Below are 15,539 nucleotides of genomic sequence, written 5' to 3'. Positions count from 1 at the left end.
AAAAAAAAAAAAAAAAAAAAAAAAAACCACCAAAAAAACCCAAAACAAACAAACCACAAAACAAACAAACAAAAAAACCCACCACATAACAAGGGAAGGGGGGGCATGTCTCAAATGCTGACAGCATCAATAGCATTCTGAGATTGAAAGAGAGGGTTTGAAAACACCTGGTATAACAAGCATAGTTTACAGCCTAGGTATTTGGGATCCTCCCCCCAAAAAACAGTACAACCTTGGTTAACAACTATAATCTTAATCCAGGCCCTTCATAAAAAGAACAAAAGCGATATTCCAATGCAATCCTTGAGGACACTCCGGCAACAGGACTCAAGTTTCTCCACTTTGCCAGCCCTGGTTTTCTACACCTTTTTGTACACACACTCAAAGTCGAGCATTTAGTTTTGTTCCAAATAAAAGCAGCATTTTTCACAGTTTCTGCCGGAATGGCAAGGTCAGCAAGATTTCAATGAAGTGCAGCAGTAATTTAAAGAGTAAAGGCAAAATACCCCATCACCTGAAAAGTGCTGATAATGATGGCAACTGAGCTAGAGAATCACTTGGAATATTTAATCTGCCTGTGGTACAGATTAATTAGATACTGTCTTTAAAGCGCTTTGAACATTAAAACCACAAGATAAGTGTGTTATCTTCAGCCTCATCACCACCGCTATGCCTAATCCTGCCTAACGGTATGAGGCATCTTGTGAACTTCTGGTGTTACACTGGGCTGTTATAATGGAGAACCAGTTCCATACTTGCATGGCCTCCTGCAAAACCATTACCAGATTTCACACTGACCAATAGTTCAAGTAGGTTGAAGAGGTTAGAAAGACAGCAAGGCTGAGCTGCGGTACATTTTTCAATTTAATATTTAGCCAAACTGCTATATCACACAAAAAAAACCCCTTTATCCACTTTTAACAAAGTGACGATTGTTGGATAGATATTTGCAAAAATGATCCACTGTTCATTCAGATCAGCCCAACAGGACAATTCCTAATGTATTCTGGCTAAAAAATAAAATAGTACTTAAAAAAATTGAAATCTTTTTTTTTTTTAAATCACTAACAGTAATAGTAATTTTCACTTTCACCAAGCAATTAACAGCTTCCTTTGGCTTTATGAGATTTCACATACAAACATCGTAACTCTAAAAGCTGTTCAGGTATATTAGAGGACACTGTGGTCTAACGACTGTTTAACACTTCCCGTTGAAAACCACTTCTACTGAAAGAGTGGGAGAGCAACACAGAGCAACCCTTTTACTTATCCATTGCTGTTTAGACAAAATTCAGACAACAGTATACTGCAGCAAGTGGTATCTCCAGTCTTCAATTAAGTCTTGAAAAAGCAGCTTTCACTGAAAGGGATAAGAAAAGAAAAAGATTCAGACATTCTGCTGTCTGACTGCACATTCAGTGACAGGGAAATGTGATAGAATTACACTCTATAGAAAATAAATGCATGGTTTTTCTTCAGAGTCAGAGACTATCATCTTTAGCTTCCACGTGACTTCTAACTACATACTCCAAGATAACAGAAGCAAGGATAGGCAAACATAACTCATCTCCGTAGTACAACAGAATGTCTCAATACACAAGACAAGTATAGTACATGAACTGCCAGAGACTCTGTTCTGAGAAACTAACAAACATTTAGCACTAGTAATAATCACATTCATCAAATATTCCACCAAGAAATTGGCCTGCAAAGTAAAGCCAGAGAAAGTTTCCACCAAGACGCAATTTATAGCTTCTATTCTTAAACTTTATCCATGATCTGTAGTAAAACTAAGTAAAGAAATAGAGGAATACCATAGGATGTTAAAGAGTTAGAAGATTGCTGCGCTCTTCAAATTCTCTGCAAATTATTACACTGTTTGAAAATACACCCCTCAAGCTGTGGGGGTTTGGAGGAGTTACCTTGCCTTACCATAAGGAATGCAATACAGAGACAGGTGCACTAAGAGAGGTAATATTCTCTGTCAGCAACAGAAAAGCTGGGGGATGGAAGCAATCACGGGGAAGGAGATGAAAAGTGTTAGAGTACCCCCAAGCACACTACTTGTGCACATATAACACCTAGCAAATGTTTGATCCACCACCTGTGGTAACAATGAAAACACTCCTGACGAACCTCACACAGTCCAGAAACAACTCCTAGGTATACATTTAAACAATTAGTGTACGAATCAAAAAAATGTATTTGTATCAATTTGACATCTTATCAATGATACAGAATTGACTTGCTTTTCTCAGACAAAAGAATAAACTTAACTTCTCAGTCCCGTAGGGTTTTTTAACTCTTTTTGTTTGGTGTTTCCTTATAATAACAAACAAGTAAAGAAACTACACAGCCACAATGAAAGATTATGAAGGGAATAGCACACTTTCAGTGGAGAAAAAAAGTGCAGCAATAGGAACACCCTAGATAGCATACAGGAGAAAGAATAAGGAATCACAAAGTTCTTCAGTCCTGTCACAAAAGCTTTCAGGCATTCCCTTATTTTATAAATAACTTCACATAGGGATACACAGGCCTTCACTAATTCAACCTCCTGTTCAAAGGACAGTATCCTACAGCAAAGCTCCATGACACAAGACCCACTGAGAGAATGCATAATAACTCAGAATTTCATTTGGTTTCTATCCAGACAAACTGAGGCAAGTAGCTTTTAGATTCAGATAAATTACAATTCTCCAAGTCATCACAGAAAAATTCTGCAGCCTTTTCCCAGAATCTACTTTGCAACTATCCTACAAAACATGCTAGAGATTTACCATTGCATTTTATATGCTCTGCCTTTTCTTAAGGTACCTCATTTTATTCATTTTCTTAGAGCTAAGGGAGCACATGGGTGCAGTACCTCATCTCTTCTGAGCAACAAGCCGCCCAAAATTACTGATTTCACAAGGCAGGTAGTTCACCTGAATATCTACCTCAAAATCCATGGTAGATGCCTAAATATAAAAGCCTTTACATTAGATCGTTCTGCCTGGCAAAAGCTCCAGGGTTTTGCCATGACTGGCAAGTCTTCCATTTCAAAACACAGGGAGTTTTCAGTGGAACATCAGCAACATGGTTTTGGCACTGTTGGAGCAGTACAACTCTTTAAGATTTACCACCAGCTTTTACATAGGTCTTTCATATAAACATAGTGTTCTGCACATAAATTGAGAGAGACTTCAATAGGAATATTTGCATTTCAACAGAAGTCTCCTTTGTGAGTGATCTAGCTTGTCTCCAGGATCAAAGAGACTTACATTAACATCTCCTGGCTTGCAGAAGAAAAGACACACAAAACCCACCCAGAACTGAAAGTTTTGTGAACTGCAGAAAAACAGCCAGGGGAAGGAAGAGGAAACAGAATGGATAAACCAGATCATCTCCCAGAATTCGGACAGAATACAGATACAGACTAGCCTGGGAAACTGAACGTTTATAGGAAGTGCTGATATGTCACCATGTTGCTGAAACTAGAGAAACTACATAGGAAGCAATTAGTTACTGTAGTATCTCCCTACTTAAAATCATTATTCAAGACTATATTATAATATGCAGTTGGTCATACTAATTCAGCATATAACTGTTGGCATGAAAAATACCATTTATTCCATCTCAACTTCAAAAATCAAATTGAGCAGAGAGAAATACAGTTCTTTCCTTGACCCATTCTGCATTTATACTCCAATACTATGCTCAACATGCAGCTTTGTTACACATATCATATGAGCACCCTCCATAATTAAAGCTTTATTTGAACCTCCCCCCTCCTTCCACATCACTCTTGGTTAGATCAAAACAGTAGAGACAAAAATTGAAACATGCCTGGGGTGCAGAAGGAGAGAAGAGAGACTATTTAATGAAGTAGGCTAATGGTGGTGGGGAGGAAGGGGGTTGATTTTCACATCTCAGAACGGTTGAGCCTGCAAATATTACTGAAATCACATCTGGGAACAAAGCTGTGCTTTAAGTAAGTTCACCCATGAGTGTTGCTAAGCAATGGAGAATAGGCAAGGGAGAGGGAGAGTGCCTGACTTTAGGATTAGAAGGATAGATAGGAGATAAAAAAAGTAAGGCTTCTACATAGCCTTATTTATATGAGCTTTCAAGTTCTTTGTTTTTATTGCCTCTTCCAAACTATTTGGACCACGATTAATCAGATCTGGTTCAGTATCTATACCAATGCATACCCAGCATGCAGAGAGTTCTGCTGCATCCTGGAGCACTGACACAAGCAGTTATGCACCAGAACTGTCAACATCTGCCTCTGGATTAAACAGGTAAGAACCAGAGAAACTGTCCTGATGCAACTATTATAGAATTTGCTGTCTATATTTTAGAGAAATAATGCAGACGCTTGCTTTTATGTAACTTAAACTATGTACGGTATGGAAAATAAAATGCTTGTGATAGCTACAGCTTGTTTTAACTCTGTTCTTATGGTAGTAGTTACAGAAAGGTGTGGTATTTTATCAGATAAGATCGATAAATGCCGTATCTTCACCTGACTTAAGCTTTTCTGTCCACTCTCTACTGGCATCTTCATATTGTAACCATTTCTTGTTCTGCTTTAGTAAGATTACTTCCAATCTTTAGGAAAGCAACTACACATTTTCAACTGTAGACAAATACATTGCCTCTGATATTACTTCACAGCAGAAAACACTTGTTACCTTGTTCAGCTAAATGCCTCCGTAAACCATAGCATGTACATTTGTAAAGCATGCATTGTTGGAACAGTAAATTGAATTCTTTGTTTCATTTTTATATGGCAGCAGTCTTTTAAAAAAAAAAAATCATCATAAATACTCTGGAATGCTCATCTCTCTTTACTCTGAATTATATTCTATATGTTAAGGCATTTGCAGCCTTCCAGGTCATTTCATAGGCATCAAACTTCTACTGTATACCTGTCTTCTTAACATTTGCTAATAACTCATCTGGAAAGAGAGTGACATTTGTTGCTGAGTAACAGATGTCTGCATACACAGAATGAAATAGTAGCATTTCTCAGCCTGAGATCCTAGATTATGATTAACTACCTAGTCAGCATTCTAGTTACTGATATTACGAAGGCCTTTCCCAAAATTCAGGATATTCTAAATATATCACTTCTGCAGCACTCCAGCAGTGTTCCCTGCGCATGGGATGCATTTCCTTGACAGGCAAATGGCATTAAACAGTCTGAACAATAGACACTAACCAAGAAGATTCAGTCTTGTCATCACATTTTTATTTTGTACACCTTCAATTAATATTTTAGAAAGCAGAGACTCTGAACCAAATATTTTAAGCTGAAAGAAGCTCGGACAATGTACGAAGGCAAGTTAAGCCACATGCTGAAGCAACAACCTACAAGCTTTCCGTTGAAAGGTGATAAATGAATTGCTGAGATCGCAAAGTTTCCCATGCCTAACATTAAATAGGTCACCTCTTGTACTATATTTTATTTACAAACACAGTCAGCAGCAAATCAATGGGCTTTTACAGCTGAACAGACACAACTATTTTTCATCCTCCAAGAAATCATACAGGCAGTCCACTACAAAGTGATCAAGTGGAAATATAAACTAGGATGAAGAAAGATCCTGTGGATAACCATGTTATCAGTTTCATATAGCAAACCTCTTGAAAGGGATGACATGTAGAAAGTGTACAGAGATAACATCATGTTGCATGTTGCATTGCCTAATTGACCTATATTTTTTTCCTTTTGCTTTTTGTTAATGAAAAGCAAGGAAGGAAAGAAGAAGAAATCTTTCCTATCATCAGCAGCAGGGGTTGCTGCAGGAAGATGATAATTCCCTCCTGCTACTCTGCTGACAACAACCAAGCTTCACAGGAGGAACAAGACATTTTAATCATGGAATTGAAAAACACAGCAGTTTCTAAAGCTTCAACTCACCTTGGTTGATTTACATTAATTTAGGATCAACTGGCTTACGGTGGAATTATGTTATGTACAGAAGATAACAGAGGAGGAAGAATTCAGTGTAATTGCTAGTTTGCCTGTGCATAAGAGGCAGGGTGTCTATGTAAGTAAACACTTTCAGAGCATCCCAGATAAGCAGGGACCACTGCATTCCTTAAAAGCACAGTGCAAACTTCAGGGCTCCCTAATTCCATCCTAAGAGTTTTGTAAATGCTGTACTTGAAAATACACAGAATTAAATGTAAAAGGTGAGAAATATTAACAACTGGCAAGTCAGGGTCCAATCCGATGTCCGTTGAAGTCATCAGAAAGCCTGTGACAGAGGCCTAGAGGTCTTGGCTCTGGCTCTTTAAACAGATTATCATTATAACAAAGGCACCCCGTAATGGGCTGCTAAGATAAATGCAAATTTTGCATCAAAGACAGTCAAGCACCCCCAAAATTAAAAATTTGAGCACACAGCAGCTTACAGGCAGCAGCTTTGGGCATGTGGCACAACATCTGTTACAAAAACACTAGAAAGCAGACCTGCGGCAAACTGGACCACTGCCAGCTCTCAAGATTCCCCCCCTCCCCACCCAATGAGGCTGTCAAGTAAATGGACAGATGGCAGCCGATGCACTCGCAGGATAGTTAGCTCAGTTAACAATCAACTATGCTAAATTATTTCAGATTCACTCTGCACCAGGCATTGTATTTTCTATTGAATCATTAACACTATGTCCTAATAGGAATATAGTTTGGTATTAAGAAACCGGCAGATACTATATTTTACAAGACAGTTTCTCTGGAACAATTTGTCAAGGAACATTAGATCTGCCTTCGTGAATAAAGACAGAGTCTGCCAAGTTTATCAGGCTGGTTTGTTCATAATTTTAATTCTACAGTATTTGAAGAACAAGGATGGAAACAAGCATTAAGATGCAGGTCAGTTAATAGCACATGCTGCTCTCACAGATGCGCTCAGCTGAAAGAGCAGAGTAGATGTTAACAGCACACAGGATACCATATCACAGTGGCTCTTCTGCCATACCCTGCTGTTCTGCCTGCCTGGTGTGGTACATCGTGCTGAGCTCTCCTGGACAGGACAGCTATCACAGGCGACCCTCTGGGTGACACGCTCGTCATCCCAAGCATACAGATGTGAGGATTCAACCCTGGAAAACTAATATTTCTTGGTTTTTAATGGATGCAATCTGTAAACAAAGTTTGGCCCTCATACCTCAAGGGGGCAAATAATTCAGTACTGAACACTAGTAAATAGCATACAGGTGGACTTTTGGCCCCAGCATTACAAGATACACCTTTTAATTTTTCCTCTTTACGATTATGTCTTTAGCAGCATGTTTGTAGACTTAGTGACAGTGTTACTCAATTGATTTGCTTTTCCATAAAGTAGCAGGGCAAGAATAATCTTTGGGGAAAAAAAAAAAAATGTTGTTTTATCTTTAAATTCTCTCCCCCCCACCACCACTTTGTTTCTGTTGCATATCCATGTTATCCATCCACCCAAAATCCCATGCAGACAAACAGCTTGTCAAAGAAGTAACTACAATCCAAGAAGTTATTTATCACATATTTGGCTCCCACAACCATTTTATTCATCATTGTTTCACCCAGTAAGTGCCCTGAGAAAATACAGACCACCACCCCTTTTCTGCCCGCATTAGAGAAATCGTTTAACAGAAAGGGAAAAAAAATAAGAAAAACAAGTGGAAAAGCAGAGGAGGAGTAGGAGATAACCAAAATCAGCTCTCCTGAAGGAGATGGCAGTTGCGCCATGGATCCGAGTGAAGCCAGCACCTCACACTTATCTGTTACAGCTCAGTTGTAAAGAGTAGGACTGAAGAAAATAGAAAAGTGTAGAGCACTTCTAATGGGCAATCAACAAATTAGTGCTCTACACAGTCAGGTAACTGCCTACTGCAGAACAGCAAGTTACCTGATTGGCGCTGTGAAAGACTTGCACTTTGGACTCACACATTGAGCTCTCCAGAAGCACCGTCCTTATACTGCTTTCGGTGCTGAACCAAGAGAGGTCGACCTGCATTGTGTCTTACAATGATCTGGAAAACTGACAGCAGTGAACCTGCCTATGGTCAGTCTATGAACATTACTAGATCTTCTGTTAGCTTTCCCTTTCTGCTACGATACTGGTTTCTTTAGAGATGTTTATGCGGCATCACCATAGTTATACTAGGAAAATCAGCAGTAGCAGGCAAGAACTTATACGCCCTGCTTTTCTAATTCAGACATGGAAAGGTGTCACAAGAATTTCAGGAGAACGGGAGCAAGAACTCTGCCATTTCACTGAGCTCCTTAGCAGCCCGCTCTGTGGGGCTTTCTTCTCTTGAAAAGGAGACTGAATGTTGTGACTACTAGTGTGGGATCACCAGAGCAGGGAAATCAGAAATGCAATTTAAAAAAAAGTGCAGACCTGTCAAAAATGGAGGCAAGAAAGCAACCTCATTTTCTGGCTCAACTTTATGAAAATCTGATTAGACCTTAGTGAAATTTAATCTTTGCCTTCCAGACCTTCTGAGAGGAAAAAAAAAAAAAAAAAAAAAAAAAAAAAAAAAAAATCTTCTGAGGTCATAAAGTCCTAAGAGAGGAGAGACACCACTCAACTATAGGAAAACAGCTGAAAAAACAACTGCTTTTCTTGCACTAATCACCTGGTAAGTCTGCAAACAACGCCATTAAAAAGTGAATTATAGAAAAGCTACACATCACTATTTTCAACAAAGTCAAAAATACAACTTTATCAGATAGAAAGTCATAAAATAATATGAAAAAGACAGGACAAATTAGCTATAACAATAATTAGGAATACCAGACATTCAGAAGATAGTATTCATTTGTAACACTAAGACAGTCATAGAGACAGAAAATTTGGTTCCCAGTGGTCCTGCAGGGGTAACTTATTTCTCTGTTTTGTTCCTACTACAGTTTTACAGCAAAAACAAACCTAGCAGATATGTAATTTTTATATTATCAGCCCCTCCCCAGAACAATTCTGCTTCAAAACCACCCATTAGGCTGGAATTGGCAAAACCCAAGTTCCAGTGTTGTTTTTCAGCCACAGGGTCCATAATTCCCTCTTCTTACCTGTCTCCTGGTAATATCTGTCCTACGTTGTGTCATCAGAGAAACACAAAAGAGAATTTTTTGGCTTTCCTCAAAACTTTTTTACTTTCATGGACAGATAATGCATGCTATCATATTATTAGCCCAAAAAGAGGCAACTACAGAGCGCTGCTTTCTGGGTGTGATTAGTCATTTGCAGATCAACAGAAAGCTTTCACTGGGGGGGAAGGGCTGTTTGCGGGGTTTTATTCCCATCTGCCAGCTCAGCAGCAGTGATGGTACCAAATGAAGTCTTTCTGCTCATTCAGCATCTGTGGTCTAATATTTGCCAAGAGTTTGATGATGACCTCTTGATTTGTGCCTACAGTACCCAGGATTCCCAGGTGGTCTCACAGCCAAACATTAGCCTAGTTTAGGATAGCTGAGCTTGCAGAATCAGTCCGCCATAGACTATATTTTGTTAATACAGTGTATACTAGCAAAACCTAGAACACTGATATGTCTTAGATTCTTCTAATACTCTGCTTACAGTCCAATAAGATTGGGTTTGGCAGCTTTGAGGAAAGCAAGCAAGCAATTCTTATCAAAATACAGCAATCTTGGAAATAAAAAAAAGGGAGAAACAAAGATGAACAGGTGTAAAATTGTATTTGTAATTTTCTCCTCTAGTTATCTAATATGCCAGCCATCCCATTTTTACCTTATGTCATGCTGGGCAAAGTGAAACATCCAGAAAACATAAGAGAAATATAATTTTAGGGCCAATCCTAATTATGGATGTGCAGGTCTAAAATAATTGTAGATGATGTGCATATAAAGTAAGGTTAAAACTAGAGGATGGTATATATATCATCTAGGAGTTTAATTTAATTTTTATATGCAATTTCCCCCATATCCTTATTGTTGTCTATAGAATCCTCCACTTAATTTCACAATTCATACAAACATGCAACAAAAAAAAAAGGTTATGTTGCATATGGTTACATAGCAGAATGTGGAATAAAGTACACTGATTAAAAACATCATATTATGCAATTAAAAACACTAATATTGCAATCACAATACTTGTAAAATGCAGCTATGCAGAAAGCTAGAAAGTTGGAATTAATATGACAGCCTGATCTCTTACTGTACAGATGTACAATAATTCTTAATCTATTCTTGCCTGGGCAGGTAAGAGGTTGTGTCCCATTCAAGATTCATTTGAAGGAACACATGTTCCTTGTGAGTGATGTCATGTCTAGTAATATACATGAATTAACTCATATCAGCATTGGCCACGTTGTGTCATGATTTTTTTAGGTACAGGATGTACTAATTTTTGACTGAGATTACTATAGATTGTCTATGGATTTTACGATCTCTGTAAAGAAAGATTATGTACTTGTATAAAGCACCAGGTAATATGTAAATTGTTTTTTTGACGGGTTGTTTCTTTGTTTGGGTGACTTGATCTTTGCCAACTAACTGGGCTAAGAGAAGTCATATGTTATGAACAGATTATATTCTGTTTGGGCATCTACAACATTAACACGGAGTGGTTATCACAAAGGTTCCATAATAGCTACCTACTCTGAGCTTATCGCCTTGAGGAAACAGCACTGTCTCCAACACCAAAAACAAAATAACATCACCTTAAACATGCAAAATCCAAGAAGGTCTCAGCTTTAAGTGTCCTTTGATCTTTCATAACAGAAGGAAGTGTAAACCAAGATCAAGTTTGTTAAGTACAGATCAAAGTGCGGTCTAGTTCCTTCCTTTCCAACAGCAATTAAAAATTGGAGGTAAGTTTCTAGACAAAATTATTTTTCTATTTATAGGTTATTTTTGCAATCATAGAATGTGCTATTCTAATTTAAAAAAAGAAAACCAGCTTCTGGACACTATGACCTGTATTTCTCCAAGCTCTAACTTGGAAATTGCTCTTCTTCCCCTGACATTAGGGTGTGTGTTAATTGGGAGCATGGACATGTAGCACTCATATTAAGAGTTAACAAAGTTGTTGCAGTAATACAGCAAAACTTAGAAGTCTGAGCATTATTTTTAAATGTATCTTACCCACAAAAGACACCCTTCCAACTGATTCAGCTTTTACTGAGATATTGGTGGTACAGGTTATCTGAAAAGTCATTGACTATTAAAAAAAAAAAAAAAAAAAAAAAGATTTCTCCAACCTTGGAAACACCTTGGAGATTGCCTTCTGTTCCTAGCACCATGTGAATTCATAACTTAAGTGCACTGCACAACAAAAAAACTATAGTGCACTTGGATTTCACTTTTAGGAGTGGTTTAGTAACTTTTTATACTCAAAGAATTGTAATTCTTTACAACAGTGGCAGCTTGAAACACATTATAGTGTCTAATTCTTTTGAAACTTAATTGTAGAATGCTCTTAATATGGCCTTTAAAATAAAACACAATCCAAGTACCATAAAAACCTTACAGCTTCTTCCACAATTAAATTCCTTCAACGAAAAGCAGTATCTTGTAGTTTTGCAAGTCAAAGCGGCAGCTGTATATGCTAAAGCACAACTCAGTGTAAGCAGATGCCATTAATGATTGAGACTTTTATGACTGAACTTTTTTTTCCAAATATGAGCCAATATGAAACCAAGGTAACTGTGAATGACATGCTTTTGTGTGTATTCATACAAATATATCAGTCTCGAAAGAGGACAAATATTTTCATTACAAGTTTGATCATTCTCACAGCAGTCAGCAGGAGGTTTGACATACTGTTCCTACTGTTATCAGTAGCACAGGATTGGCTTCTTGTAAGGCATCGCCACCCTTAGCATCCATCACACTAAGTCAGCTCACCTAAAACTTAACATAACCTAAAGAAGATTTTATTTCTTAAAAGATCAGTTGACAGACAAGTGATAACAGCTAAAAATTCAGACTACCTTCTTTATTAAAACTAACACAGCCCTGCTTCTTCAAATTAACACTTTCACTCCCTCTTCTCCAGATCTTCCCCAAGACCCTCTGCTACATTCCAGTACCACCAGACCCCACATATCAACAGCTGGATTGTGTCCAGGGCCCATCTTTTTACAGCTGGTTTCAAAACCACAAGACAGAATAGCATTTATCCATACAGATGTCCAGCTATCATTACCATATTATATTCAGCTCTCTCCTTAGATTTGTCAGTGCTTCTCAGTATAGAGTTGGGTTTTTTTAAAAAATATTTTCAAAGCTACAGCCAATACAGACACATTTCCCTACGTTCTCAAATTAGTTGCATAATGCTGCTGCCCTTTTGTAAAGATAGATCACACTGGCACTTCAGAAATGGCTGCAGTTTCCAAGTGATGACAGAATTTCACATCCCCGCCCTATTCCCACCAAGTGCCAGGATCCTTTCCAATGCCTGCAGCAATGCTTTGAAGTAGGTGCAATTGCAGCAAATGCAAAAGATTAAAGGATTCTGGAGTTCATGGAGAGAGGTGCAGAGCTCACTATCGCCAACAAGATTCAACTAAACATTTTAATTTTTTATTTAAAGAATTTCATTATGAGAAGAGTTATACCATAATACCTTTCCCTAGGTTATATTTTACATAACTATGTTGCCTGTGACTAAATCCTTAGATGCATATAAATGGACATACATTCAGCCTTCCACTGTCATCCTCTGAGATAGTGCAGGATCTCACGCACAAACAGCATACCAAGAACTGAAATGTTGAAATATGTTCAAAATAGACAGCAATATTACCTCAACTTTTTTCTTTTTTAAGCAGCTTTCACACAGAATGTTTGAAGGAGAAGTTTCACATTTAAAACATCCTCCTACAGGGGGAAGCTGCAATATTTCTTCGATAGACATTTTCCTTTTAGTTAGGCATTTCACTTATTCAGTATCCTGTCAGTTTAGAAACTAGGAGTCAGGGCTTTCAAAAAGCAACTGATGACACAAGGCCCAACCGTTGTTTGTCCCCCCAAAGGCGGCTTACCAAGCACTATTTCTTTTAAAGCAAGGATATTTTTTTATTACTATCTTCTTTATTAATTATTCAAATCACAACTGTTAACCAAGTCAAAATTGAAGACTCCAGCAATGAAGGTTTCCACATCACTAGCCATTTCTGAATATCCTGGCGTGGGTACTGCTAGCAAAACTGCATACTTACACGTTAACATGAAATCTGTTGACTAAGACATATAGACATCTGCTTCTAGAGGGCGCAGTATAACACAGGGTCCAGCAGATTTCAGTCTAATTTATAGTAATATGCAATAGAAGACTCCCTGAAACTTTCTGATGAGTATACAAAAGTTGCAAATAAAGTAGAGCAGTTGCACTGATTTTCATTTCAGTTGTTTACGGATAAGGATGACAGATGTAGAAACAGGACCAGTCTTAGATTAAAGGCCTCAAATAGTGCTGAGAAGCAGAAGCTTCTTCTGTTACTCTGCTACTTCTCTTTAACTCTGGGTCTGTCTGCCCAAACCTCATCCTCAAGCTTGAGCTCCAGCCTCTTCCTTTGCCTGATGGCACATCTTGCCATCCCCAATCAGGACCTCAACATCATATCCCTTTCTTCCAGTCCTAATACCACACAGCCCTATACTCCCAGCCCACCACAAAGTCTTTCACCTCCTGCCCATCTATGCTCCTTCCTTACCCTCTTTCCTGGCTCTACAGATCCCAACATTGCCTTAGGTGATGCAGAACACATGGCTGAGCAAACAGCAGCAGTGTCTTCAGGCAGTAACATGTTGGAGATATCCACAATAGTTGAGCTATCGTAACTGTAGCAAGCTGCTTCTACATGAGGTCCTGAGCTCTGTGATCCACAGTTCCCATGAATCAGCATAGAAGGCATGTGAAGTGTACTGGAACTCTCCCACCTTATGGCTGGCCCCAGTGAATGCTAGTCAAACTGCTATTACTGATGCTCTTTCATTTTAGAATTAACGCAAATTCTCTGACTACATTTAACAAAGGTTGAGTTTGGACTTTTGCCGATGAAAGACCAGCACTGCTGGGATGAAGCTGTTTGCAGATCTTAGTTTCTCCTCCTGGACCTGCTATGCACTTTTACCATAAGGTATTTTGTCCTATTTCTTGTATTTGTCCCTCTACCTCCCCCATTCTAGACAGAACTCCTGAAACACTTTACATGGGCATGACCAACTTCAGTGTCCACATATAAGACCTCTTTTTATTGAGCTGTTTCCCATTGCTTTGTTAATATTTAAGAAAAAGAGCAGGAGTTGGAAAAGGAGGAAACACACAAGCGAAGGAGTGTTGGTTGTATAGTTTGAACACCTACAACTGCTGCAAGGTAAAGAACACAGTAAAACTAGTAGAAATATTTGTAAAGATAAGTTTAAAGGCCTAACACATAAACAGTACTCTGTGAGTTACAGCACTTTATGCTTAACAGAGTCAGCGTGGGAGCCCTAAGGCTACAGTAAAGTTAACAAGCATGAACAACAGAATTGCCAACACCAGGACACAGTTTATATGTATCCTGTGCACATGCTTTTTCAGATGTAACTAATTTTTTCTGAAGATAAATAGGAATACTAATGAAAATATTAGCCTGTGGCACTGGGTTAGCTAGGTATCACGCACAATGAGAAAGCACAACAAAATTAAGAACTTTTAAAAATATATTAGCAGTAACAGCAATATTTAGCTTCTTGCTGTTTTGTCTTACATTTTCAGCAAGGCCTAATGAGGTCATTAGACTTATTTAATTATTTAAAACTTCTTTACTTGTGTAGAGCATTCCAGGCATTTCTAAGAGGGTTGGTGCCAAGAGACTTGCATTTTGGTCCATCTTCTTTCCAAGCTGGATGGCCATTTGCTCTCCCCTAACTGCTATACCGCATAGCCATGCTAGGGTGGAATGCTGCCTAGACTGATATAGCCTCAGACCCCCTCTGGGCTTAGGAGTTAAATTTATCATTTTTCACCAATACAATAGTATCTATAAGCGCCAAGGAGTGAACAGCTAGCACTCTGTTTAATCTAGTCTACCCCTGACTCTTTCTTTTTGGACAAACCTTTAATAACCCAGAGGTGTGAAGAGATGAAAGCAATACAGCAAAAGCCAACAACTCAAAATACCAGATAACTCTGGTGACTTCTAAGTTTCCTTGGCCAGTCCTCAAAGGCTCTTGCAGACACCAGGACCCCTTATCTGATGGAATTCAACATCAGTAACTTCAAAGTCATGCTCTGCAGGCATGATGGCGAAATCAATCCAACCATGATACACAGTGATTAGATCAGCTGTGGCCACTCGGAAAAGAAATCTGTGGATGGTCCTGTGGAAGTGTCAGCTTGGTGATCATCAACAAAGGAAAAATTAATCAAACAGAGTAGCAATCCCCCAAGGAGCAGAGAATGAAATATAAAAAACCTTCATGTGTCTGCCACTACAAACCTATGGTGGCATCCAAGTTTTGTTTTGCTTTTTTAAACTGTGTTCAGTTCTGCTTCTAATCCCAAAAGAGCACTAGGGACAAGAAAATTCTAGAAAAAAGGGTGATTACA

General features: G+C 38.5%; 1 long non-coding RNA gene across 2 annotated transcripts; it reads left to right on the top strand.

Moving 5' to 3' along the window:
- The first annotated feature begins 3,856 nt into the window (after positions 1–3,856).
- Positions 3,857–10,434, top strand: LOC115342317. Of its 2 annotated transcripts, none has more exons than XR_003923718.2 (2): positions 3,857–4,283; positions 5,742–10,434. It is a non-coding gene; the product is annotated as an uncharacterized LOC115342317 (long non-coding RNA). The 2 variants fall into 2 exon arrangements; XR_003923717.2 differs by having other exon boundaries at positions 5,738–10,434.
- Positions 10,435–15,539: the final 5,105 nt, after the last annotated feature.

Source organism: Aquila chrysaetos, chromosome 5 (genome assembly GCF_900496995.4).
Source record: "Aquila chrysaetos chrysaetos chromosome 5, bAquChr1.4, whole genome shotgun sequence".
Taxonomy (NCBI): domain Eukaryota; kingdom Metazoa; phylum Chordata; class Aves; order Accipitriformes; family Accipitridae; genus Aquila; species Aquila chrysaetos.
The sequence above is the reverse complement of the archived record's forward strand: the minus strand, read 5'-3'. Positions and strand labels throughout refer to the sequence as shown.